Source organism: Coregonus clupeaformis, unplaced genomic scaffold, assembly GCF_020615455.1.
Source record: "Coregonus clupeaformis isolate EN_2021a unplaced genomic scaffold, ASM2061545v1 scaf0175, whole genome shotgun sequence".
NCBI lineage: Eukaryota > Metazoa > Chordata > Actinopteri > Salmoniformes > Salmonidae > Coregonus > Coregonus clupeaformis.
In genome coordinates this window covers 569347-580233 of record NW_025533630.1, presented here as the reverse complement: position 1 = coordinate 580233, position 10887 = coordinate 569347, and the positions used below count along the sequence as shown (strand labels likewise).

General features: G+C 41.7%; 1 pseudogene; it reads left to right on the top strand.

The window, feature by feature from the left end:
- Positions 1–4550: 4550 nt before the first annotated feature.
- On the top strand, positions 4551–10657 carry LOC123483986 (annotated as a pseudogene).
- The last annotated feature ends 230 nt before the right edge of the window (positions 10658–10887 follow it).

Below are 10887 nucleotides of genomic sequence, written 5' to 3'. Positions count from 1 at the left end.
CCGTCTATGATTAACGCATCGTGGAAAAACATGTCACCTACAACAGATGGCTAAGTTAACAAATGCCAGACAACGCTGCATTCGAACCGTGTGTGTGCAACATCTACTGGGAGGTACATGCGAAACGGTTAAAACTAATAATGCAGAAAGCCAAAACAATCGGCTTTGGAAAGTAACGATTGAATATAGCTTTTCTTGTCTTGTTGCCTCTACACGCCCCAACGGGGGACAGTATAATGTAGCTGGTTGAATGTTAAGTATTTTCCTGCTCTATTAATAAATGAGAAAACATTAAGCCCATGTGGTCACCATTAGCTACACAGGTCACTTGGAAAGCAAAAAAAGTAGCAAGCTAGCCAGAAAACTAAAGGTTTGGTTTTAAAGGCACGACTTACATCAGATGGTGTCCTGTTTTTAGCTCCAAGTGGATCCTCTTTTTCATGTCCATCTTGCCCTACGAAAGCTGGAACTTTTCTCTCTTGGAAATCAGCAAAGCAAGTGTCGGTGTACTTTATATTCGGTCCAAAGGCAGAGAGATGCCCTAATGGGAGGGAGAATATGGGACTGTATAATGAACTGGAGCCAAAAACGCCAAGTTACACGTAGAGAGGAGAAAACCATGGAGGGAAACGGGACTGAAACAAAATATATACCAACAGCGCCATCTGTGGTCAGGGAACGCGCACTTGCCGTTAAACAGTCAATGCAGCCGTACAAAACATGACGCTGCCATGAAACAACTGGGGTGAAATTTATTTGTGGTGAAAAAAGTGATGTATTATGTACAATTATACATTGAAACTCCATTTTTTTTCTGTGTTTATTTGATTATTTTTATTTTAAATAACCCGTTTTTAATTAACATTCTGTAAATCGAAGATTTGAAATGTATTTAAGAATTACATAATCAGAAATAATTGCAAAATTGCTAATGGAAAAAAACAAATAAAATCAAGACTATTATTTACTTTATTCAAACATCTACTGCGGAGATGTTTGAGCAAATCCCCCCCCACCCACCAGCCTTGACCCCACTCTTCGAAGTGGGTGTCTCAGATGGAGTTGGGATATGCAAAAATAAACATTGATCCACTTCACACACGTCTATAATATACACTTGTACATGTGGTGAAACAGGACAAATCTAAGCAACCACCTAATTTTGTATTAGTGATTGATTAATTAAAAGGTGCTCTTATTTTGAAATTTAGATATAAGAAGATACCTGTTGGACAACAAGGCAGCATCAAATTAATCTTATAGCATTCTTTGTTTACCAGCTACATCAACGTAACCTAAACACATTACATTGTAAGTCCTAATGTACATATGAACAATAAAACATTATTCAATGTATGTACACTTTTCATTTCACCAATAATCACCATCTCGAGCAATAAGGACGCAATGCCCACTAACCTCATTCAATTTGCCCTTTTATTAGAACCGGTAGGTAGAGTGGACGTTTATTTGTTTGCGGTGAAGAGAGAGCATTGTATATGCACATGGTGAGGGGGGTACACTTCCTGCATAGAGACGCAAGATCCCTGAAGCAGAAAAACACACCAGTGTGTCTCCCTCTGCCACCAAAGAGCACCTTCTCTCTCTGGTCAGAACAAGAAAACACTTACACCAATGGCAATTATGAACCAGCAACAAATTACCTTTAGTGAAAATTGATATTCACCAACAAGCCAATTTAGCTTATTTTTAATGTTTCAATGAAAGAGTCTTGCATGCAGAGTGCATTCTACAGAAAGCCTTTCAGCATGGATCTAGTCAGGTCACCAATGTGTGTCCTATTCAAGACAAATCGACACCTATTCAACTAACTATGCTTGAGATAGCTATGTGTTTTAATATTTTGGTATGTATTTGAATTAATATGGTGGGTAACATTTGTGGAAAATCACAGCTTTTAAATCACAATATGTAAAACATGAAAACAGCTGTTTTGTATCTGGGATATGAATGTAACCATCTTAGAATCGATGTTTCTAAAATACATACCATTGTAGGCTTTACTGTACAATGCTGTACATTTCATACTCTGTTTTGAAAATGGTATTCGGTAATGGAAAGTATTTACCAGGAGAGGGCACTGCAATGTCTATTTGTACAGCATCCACAAACTCATGAGGCTAACATGCAAATATGGGTGTGTAAGGGTGACTTCTTTCCCTCTAACTGTATCTGCTTATCTAATCGATTGCTTAGAAATATGTGCAAGCCTTTAAAGGGGCAATCAGGAGTTGAAACAATAACAAGCGTTTTCGCTACCCCTGTTTCAGTAAAACGCTGAGGGAGGGGGCTGAGAAATGTAACCACTCTCAAATGGATGCAAGGACTGACCAGCCATGAAATCAAAATGATAGTTTTAACCATGGTTTGAAGCTACTTTGTTTACAAACATTGGAGTAAAAAAACGTTATATTTTTGGGTTCTGATGAGGTAGGACAGTTGAACTAAGCTCATGAGGCATTTATAAATTATATTCTTCAAGAATCAATGTGTACATATAATTAATTTATATAGTCCAAAAATGGATGTGGCGGTGCAGATTGCCCCTTTAAGAGACAAGAAGGGGGTGTTTTTATTGTGAACCTTTGAGTATAATATCTACTGAGATGAGTTAGTGTGTTAGTTGCTTTGATTTTGACAGCAGGATCCCAGCAAACTGATTTTCCTCAATATGTATTTTTCATGTTAGTTTTGTAATGTGTGTGTGTCCTCGTTTATTGCTTATGGTGAGTTATTATTTTGCTAACCCAATATTGCTTTGCAAATTGTTCTGCATAAGTGTCATTGTCAAATTCTTTCCTCCAAAGCTGAAGATGAAAATAGAGGAGGTGTCGCATATCTGGTAGTCAATGGAGTATTTTTGTAGGTCAGTACACTTTGTGGCCTTGCATTAGGAGTTGCTAGTCTCCCCAGGAATGAACTGTTTAGGCTATGGTTTACTTACTATTTTCAATGGCTTACAAAAGTACTTGGTCATCTACTAAGTTGATGTAAAATTATTGGTTTGAGAAAAATTTAATTTGGCACAAAATTCCAAAGCCAGAAACTAGGCTAAGCATCAGTAATCAAGTATAGGGCCCTGAAGTTGAGTCTTATTTGCTCTCAGTGAAGCAGCGGCTCCCAGAGAGGCTCACTGGGCTCAGCACACGGACAGTGCAGGCTGGAGGCTTCAACGTGCAGGGAGAAGATTGGGGACACGCCCCAGAGAATGAGCAGCTTCTCTGCGATGAGATAAGATGCTTATGCCTCCACTCTCTACTGTAGAAGACCCTGAGGGGGGATTACTTTATTGCGCCTGATTCAAAAGCAAAACATCTGCTGGTATGTTAATGGGTTTTGTGGCTATGTTCTTCTTTTGTGAGAAAGAAAATACAACAGCCAGAAAGTTATATTTAGCTGTATAGATAGTATTCAGTGAATGGGTTGGAGGGCATTGTGTTTACTTTCCAACTTATAGGAATGTATACTGTAGTTCTAGTGAATCTGGTATATAGGATATTTGACTTTATTTTCTGAAAATGATTTTCTCATTTTTACATTTTAGTTATTTTAGCAGATGCTCTTATCCAGAGCGACGTACAGTTAGTGAGAGTGCATACATTTTTTCATACTGTAGTTCTCGAAAGAGAAAAGTCATGGCCTAAGATATGTGACTATGTAATCAGTGCTTGACTTGGGCAGGGAGCTCCCCAGAGCTGAGTACTGGCACTCAAATGTTTTACTGCTTGAGCTCCTGTTCCTCTTTATAGAATAATAGCTCAAAGGTATTGTGGAACTCCCGCACCTAAATATAAACAGTACTGTCACCCAAAAGTGAGTACCAAAGTGCACTTATTTCAGTCCAAGTTAAGCAGCACTGTATGTATGTTTGTATGTATGTAGTGGACTGGTGTTCTGTGTGCATGATGAAAGGTGGAGCTTTCTGGAATGTGTGCATGCTCATAGGCTAACGACCCTTCTGAGACAAGCTCCACACGGTCTACCCCAGCAGCGCTCACTCACAGCCAGCTAGCCCACCCACACTGACGCCCCATCCCTCTGGGCTTTATTTCCTTAGTCTAACCCTACTGTGCCCCTTCTCATATCACTGACTGGATATTGCATAACACCAAGGGAGAAATTGCCTGAATTCAGTGAATTCTCTCTGCTGGAGCACCAGTGACACACTCAGCACCTTTTATTTATACTCTTGCTGCAAGCTATCCCCAGACACACACATCTGTAGCGAACCCCATGACAACTCTCTCTAGCCTGCTCACACACACACACACACACACACACACACACACACACGCCAGCAACATGGTTGCTTTTTTAAATGCCCGTATTGTGCCAACTCCTCCACCTTTACAAATATGGGATAAGAGCTGAGCCACAAGAACTCTTCCAGGGCTATGGTAATGGCTAACCAGATAATTCTTTTTTGGGGGGGCGGGAATTTGCAAACAGACACAATTTTTTTATCTACAGTTTCTACCCTTCTGCTTGCTTGCCCTCTCAAAAGTTACATTCATTTCACGGGACGCAAAATGGAGGGGACGTTGAATAAAGAGAAACCAGAGTTGGAATATGATGATAATCCGATGATAACCAAGGTAAATGACCTCTGAACATTGTCTCTATTCTGTGTTTTATAGTGAAATATCCGATTATTTCTCAGATATACCATTGTGTTCTCTGGAAAAAGGTTACTATCTTAGTCCTAGTAAGAGTATGTCATACTGTCTTTGTATTTGTTAACATAGACTCTATTCATGCATATTCCTGCAATGTATTTGCTGCAAACTGGGTCAACAAAGGACTTACTGATGGTTGATCTATAGCAAACAGATGTGCACCACTAAGATAGATTGCAACTCAATAGGAACATGTATTTGAGAAGACACTTTCACTGTAGATGTTCTCTGTCTGTATCCACACAAGCATGTTTCTGATACTGTGATGTTGTAGTCCCAGACACATGATACCAACACGTACTAATCATCCTATACCAATACTGTTTTCAATTCAACATTTTCTTTTTAAAAGCACAACAACAAAAACATGTAAGTAATGAACTATAAAGCCATGAATTCACTGTGAGAAGATACTGTGAGTTATAGGGGAATAATGCACGATCAGAATGCCCTTTAAGCCAATCAGAAAGGAGTATTCAACAAATGCCAGTGGTATAACATGTACTAATCATCCTATACTTAGGTATGCTGGTGGTTTATATAACTGTTGCTACATAGCTGCATTGGTTTTGCAGTCAATTTCTGCCACAAATCATACAACAGCATAAACCACCTTGAACATTCAAACATGGGAGACAAGTTTGAGTTACTAACAGTATAAAACCAGTGATTGGATCAGGTAGAGAGAGAGGACAGTGAAACAAAATCAGAATGAAACAAAGTTCTAACCCACTTTTATTGAACCATTGTCTGTTAATAAAGATATTTTTTTAGAATGTGTACTTTATACTCTGACTATTGATGTATAGAATTCAAATGATGAATGAGAGTGGAAGTGGTCCTGTCTGTCATTGATGGCTGGGCTGACTGACTGGAGCTGGCTGACTGGTGGTAGGCTGCTTGGTGTTACAGGTGGGATCCGCGGCAGGTTAAGAGACAGAGACCTTCTCAAGAAAAGAAAGGCAGAGGCCGAGGAGAAGGCAGACTAACAGTGGGTTTACGGGTAAATGTAGACGTTAAGAAAAGGTGCAGAACTAGTCAGCACACTTATCCTTTAACAAACATGATAGAGATAGGAATAGGCCTCGACTTGAGCCGCATGACTGGGTATTATGTGCTTCAGCCGACAAAAATGTGTTTAACTAGAAAACTTGAGGACTGTGTGGGCTACAGTACACCAATCCCTTGACCTTACTGGCTTACTCTAGTGCTTGACGATGCTTAAATAAGTTTGAGCTGAAAAGCCACTTAACATTACTTTATGTTTTTGTATGTTTAAAGAATGTAAGACCTGAAAATAGTAATAGATGTGTTATACATGCATGAATAAAGTTGTGTACATGGAAACAGTATATTTTATAATGATCGTGAGTATGGCTGCCTATCAGTCTTCCAGCGCATTTTATCCAATATGGAGCAAGAGGAAACCAAAGGTTGCTTAGGTGTTCCCAACATATTGGCACCACACATTTAAATCAAGACTTTGGCACTATCAACAATGAATGAATGAATATGGCTAAGCATAACAACCTCCGACAGCTGCACAGTGTAAAACATTCCAGTTGAGAGGAATGGATAACGACGACCCACGACTACATTTCTATTTGTGTGACATCAGGGTGGAGAGCAGGAGGGAAGAGAGTGAGAGGAAGAGAGGAGAAGAGTAGCTCGGGAAGAAGAGGAAGGCCGAGGAAGACTGATCCAACACCGGAGCTCCCGGCTTCCCAGGAAGAGCCAGAACAGGAGGCTGTCATTGTTAAGGTGGTGTCCAAACCAGTTGAAGTCACCCCTGCCCCTACCTTGATCTCACTATCCCCATTCCTTCCGGTGGACCCTAGCCCACCAGAATCACCACACGCGCACGTTCCCCTGTCCCAGCCCCTATCCCTTCCCTTTTGCCCCTGCTCCTGTGTGCTGTGTCCCCTTCTCCAATGTATAACCCTGTTACTGCCCCGTGCACTGTCCCCAGCTGGAGACACTAAGCACACAAAAAGGCAGTGGATCAGGGTAGTGACCCCTGGACCAGGTGCTGATTGGAGGACTTGGGTCCTGATGAGAAGGAAGACATCCCTCCATCTCAAAACCAACCAGGGCACTGATCAAGGTACTAATGATATCAATTCATGTCTCTTTGCAGTCATGTACTTGACTTCTGGAATGTACTTGGAATGGTGGGCCAATGAGCTCACTGTGATGTTATCTGTATGTGGGGATATGATCTTGTCAAGATATAGTATAACCAGAAATGTTAAACTAACCACCTTTCTGTCATAGGTTCAAGTGAGAGCTGTCTGTCAAAGTGCCTGAACAAAATAGAGGTGTTCTCACGTTCCCCAGGTTCTCCACTGGCGCTCCTTCAGAAGAGCATCATCCGCCAAGAAACTTCTTCTGAAATCCACGCTGATCTGGCTCTCTGATAACATAAGCAGACAGATTACATGCATAGTAATCTATTCTGTCAATATGTGCATTTGGATTGAGAGGTGATGCCGTTTAGGCCTTACTGGTTAACTCACCTTTGTAATGTTGAGCCTGGATAGAGTACGGATGCGAAAGATATCGAAATGTAATGTTTGGACAATGAAATGCTGAATTCAAGCTTTAAAACCTACCCATGGGGATTTATTTATTTTTGCTTCATGAATGGTGTCTGAAATGGTGATGTTGCAAGAACTGCACTTATCTGAATTTACAAAATTATTTGTACAGGCTAAATATGGCAGCATTTGAAAGTACATTTGTATTTAATCACTTCTGGTAGCTGTGTTTTCTAATTTTGATTTTATTTTATACTAATTGTTTATTTGAGATAAGCGCTATGATAATAAAGGTGTGATGTTTTTGTTTGATAATATGACCGTATCTTGTTATGATCAATTATTAAAAACAAACAAGTGTCACTTGCTTAATAGTGCCCTCTGCTGTCCTTTTTACAGTAGTGAAAAAATATTTATTTATACGCTTTTCATCCATAACTCTCCAAACAGGACACGAGTTTGATGTTTTACTTCACCATACATAATATAATTTGCGCGCTTCTACGGTATTCAGTCACCGCTTTCCATTAGTAAGTTGCTGGTTGGCCAGCTAGGAAAATGATACGACACACACATGTGCGGAAGCATTTCAGCAGATTTGCCCATGTGTACCTTTTTGTTAGGGCAGCGCAAACAATCTGATATTTAACAACATTATCAGAGATGTTTATTGAATGAATTGAGATCGATTTAATCTTATTCAATACAAATAAACCAGCGTGCAAATCAATCAAGACGCTATCAAAATGTTGCTCTTTGCAAACTGTAACGGAGCATGTCAACAAACTCCACCAGCAGATATCTGTTGCGCGAAAAGAAATCAAGAATCCCAGGTGGGAAATGAATGCATAATGCAACAAATGGCTTCTCGGAAAAAGCATGCTAGCTAAGTTGTTATCCGTATTACAAACTGACTATATGCTGCTGACCATATAATGTGTCAACACAGGTATTTGTATGTTTTCCCCCAGGCAACTGCTGGACAGCGGCTGTTCGTTCCCTCGAATAAACACATGACACCTCTCCAGTCTGCTCTGACACACCTTGGCCAGAGTCGATCTCCAAAGAGTCAGCTAAGGCCACAGGCAGACATATAGACACAGAATTCACTGGAGGAAAGGTAGCTAGCTATGACACTCGATCTCTCGCCTCATATCCCTCTTATATCTTCCTCGCATGACTTGTCTTGGACCATTGTGTTTAGCTTTATCTGACTGGCACTTAATTAAAACTTCTATTCAATATAGAATCAATATAGAAATATCGCACATAGAAATCTTCCCGCTTATCAGACTTTGCCTCCAATGAGAGAATAACTTTAAATGAGAACGATAGATCTATAGCTTTCACTTTTATCTGAAATCTTCGGCCGGGCACAAAGCTAGATAATGGATCTTTTTAATTAATGTTCGAATGTGTCAATTTCTACTTCACAGGGACCATCCAGACAGTCCCCATAGATCACATCAGCTCCTGTTTCTCAGTGAAGAATGGTGACCCCAGACAGCCAAACTCATATGTGGGCCCTCCAGGGCCACTCCTTCAGATCCAGCAGAGTGTCTTCAACAACCCTGAACACTCACTGGTCGGCCTGGACAACTTTATTCTCATGTCTGGTACGCACTAGAGACTGGGATACGGAGCTAAACGAAGGAGAGGTGGTGAAGCTAGCTAAACTTAAGGCTGTTTAAGAAGGCGGCAATTGCAGTACTGCATAAAACAATTCTGGTATTTTTTTGGTAAAGACAATTCTCTCATTAGCAAACGCTTTCAAGGATGTCAATCATTTTCTTAGTCATGCACTTTTTTGACCAACCTGCGCCCCTCCCAACATTCCCAATTTGTCTACACATGTACACAAATACATAAGCCTGCTGTCACTCATTCCATTTCCAGGGTGGTCTTCTCTTCACAAGAACGGCCACCTGAGAGTTATAAGGCTAAGGTGAAGCCACCCAGACTGAACGGCCAGGGGGTAGGGGTGTACTCCACACGCGAGCCCCCCACCGGCCCAACGCCTCTGGGTCTGACTCCTGAAGCTAGACAGAGTCACAGGTTAGCATCAGTCGCCAAAACCAGCTCAAATTGCTTTGCTGCCCTGCACAGAGTAGACGGTGCATCCCCAATATATAACCCCCAGACAGCAGTAAACTCTTTTTCAGGTTGAGCAGCACATTGTGTCAAGTATGTGTGTGTGTGTGAGAGAGAGTGTGTGTGTTTTTATAGGGTGTGTCAGACATTGCAGGCATGTTCTACCTTATTGTCCTAATTTATAAGCTTGGCATGCCATAGAAACACTATTGTTCAACTTCCCCGAACTGCCTGCTATGTGGTTTCTACTTTCTCTAGATGACACACTTTATCTGGAGTGAGATAGACATGATCGCAGGCACCCCTGTCCTGGATATCAAACCCTACATTTCTGACTATGACTCCCACACAGTAGACTGGACATTGACACAGATACTTATGACTGCGCTCCAACCTGAGGGCACCAATGTACCATCAGAAGAGGGGACCACCATGTGGGAGGAGGTTGCATTCAGACTCAATTGGCCAGCTTCTTTCTCTACTGACGATCCCCACTGGGACACATGGGGCTTGAGAGAGGAAGGAATCAGCACAGATCCCAGAATACTCCACTCAAAAAGACAAATCCAAAGTTCATATCCACCTAGTCCAGGCGATGCCTCCAGCTCTTCTGCTCCTAAAGCCCCATTCAAAGACCTCCACCACTGTGCTGGGGGAGCTCGAAGGCCACATCAGCCAGGGAGATGACCAGCCACCCTGGGAGCTCTAGGAAAGTCCCAGGCTTAGATGGCCCTAAAACCAAGCCATTGGTGTCAGTGGAAGATAGTGCTAGGCTCCTAAGCTATGGGCAAGAGGCCCACAGCACCATTGTGCTGGCTGGACCAGGAGCCTCCCGTGACCAATCTGAGGCATGCTTCACCCCCATGCAGAGAGAGCTGTATGAGTTCCTTGCCCCCAACCAATGCAGGTGTGTTTTATAGAATTCCCTGAGCTGAGGTTGACTGAGGCTGTATTATTGCTTTTAAAAGGGAGCTCACCATAGCGCCACTTGTTTTTTGCAACGTGTGCTTTGTATAGATATCATTGCATCTTACCAGAGTAAAGTCAATGGTACTAAGCACTGCTTCTCCGCTCATCCATTTGGCCAATATTGTTAAAGTAGATCTATGTTCACTGGGTTCTTCTCCCTCTCTGAATGTCCCCCTGCTTTCTAGAACGTGACCGACCCAGGCTCTCGGTTCCCGCGCCGGGTCCAGCGAAGCATGCAAGCCGCCATATCAGAGGGGTCCTATCTGCAGACCCCAGGGTCAGTGTGTGGAACGGAGCCGCTGTAAGGACAGACTCTTCTTCTTCACCTTGACACGGCAGACATCACTGCTGGTTGTCGCTTGAGGCCCCGGTCAGACCGTGGTGTTGAAGAACCACTGAAGCTGAATGCTTCTGGTTCTATGCTTTGGTTCTATGGATTGGACTTTTGGAATCAGCACTCACTAATTGTTTTACAGGTGAATTCTGAGAAAATATGAATATTTAACTAAATAAATGCAATGTTATAAACAATTGTTTTATTAAAATCATGGATTGTTTTATTTCTCCTGTAAAGATAGAGTGTTTGTTGAAAT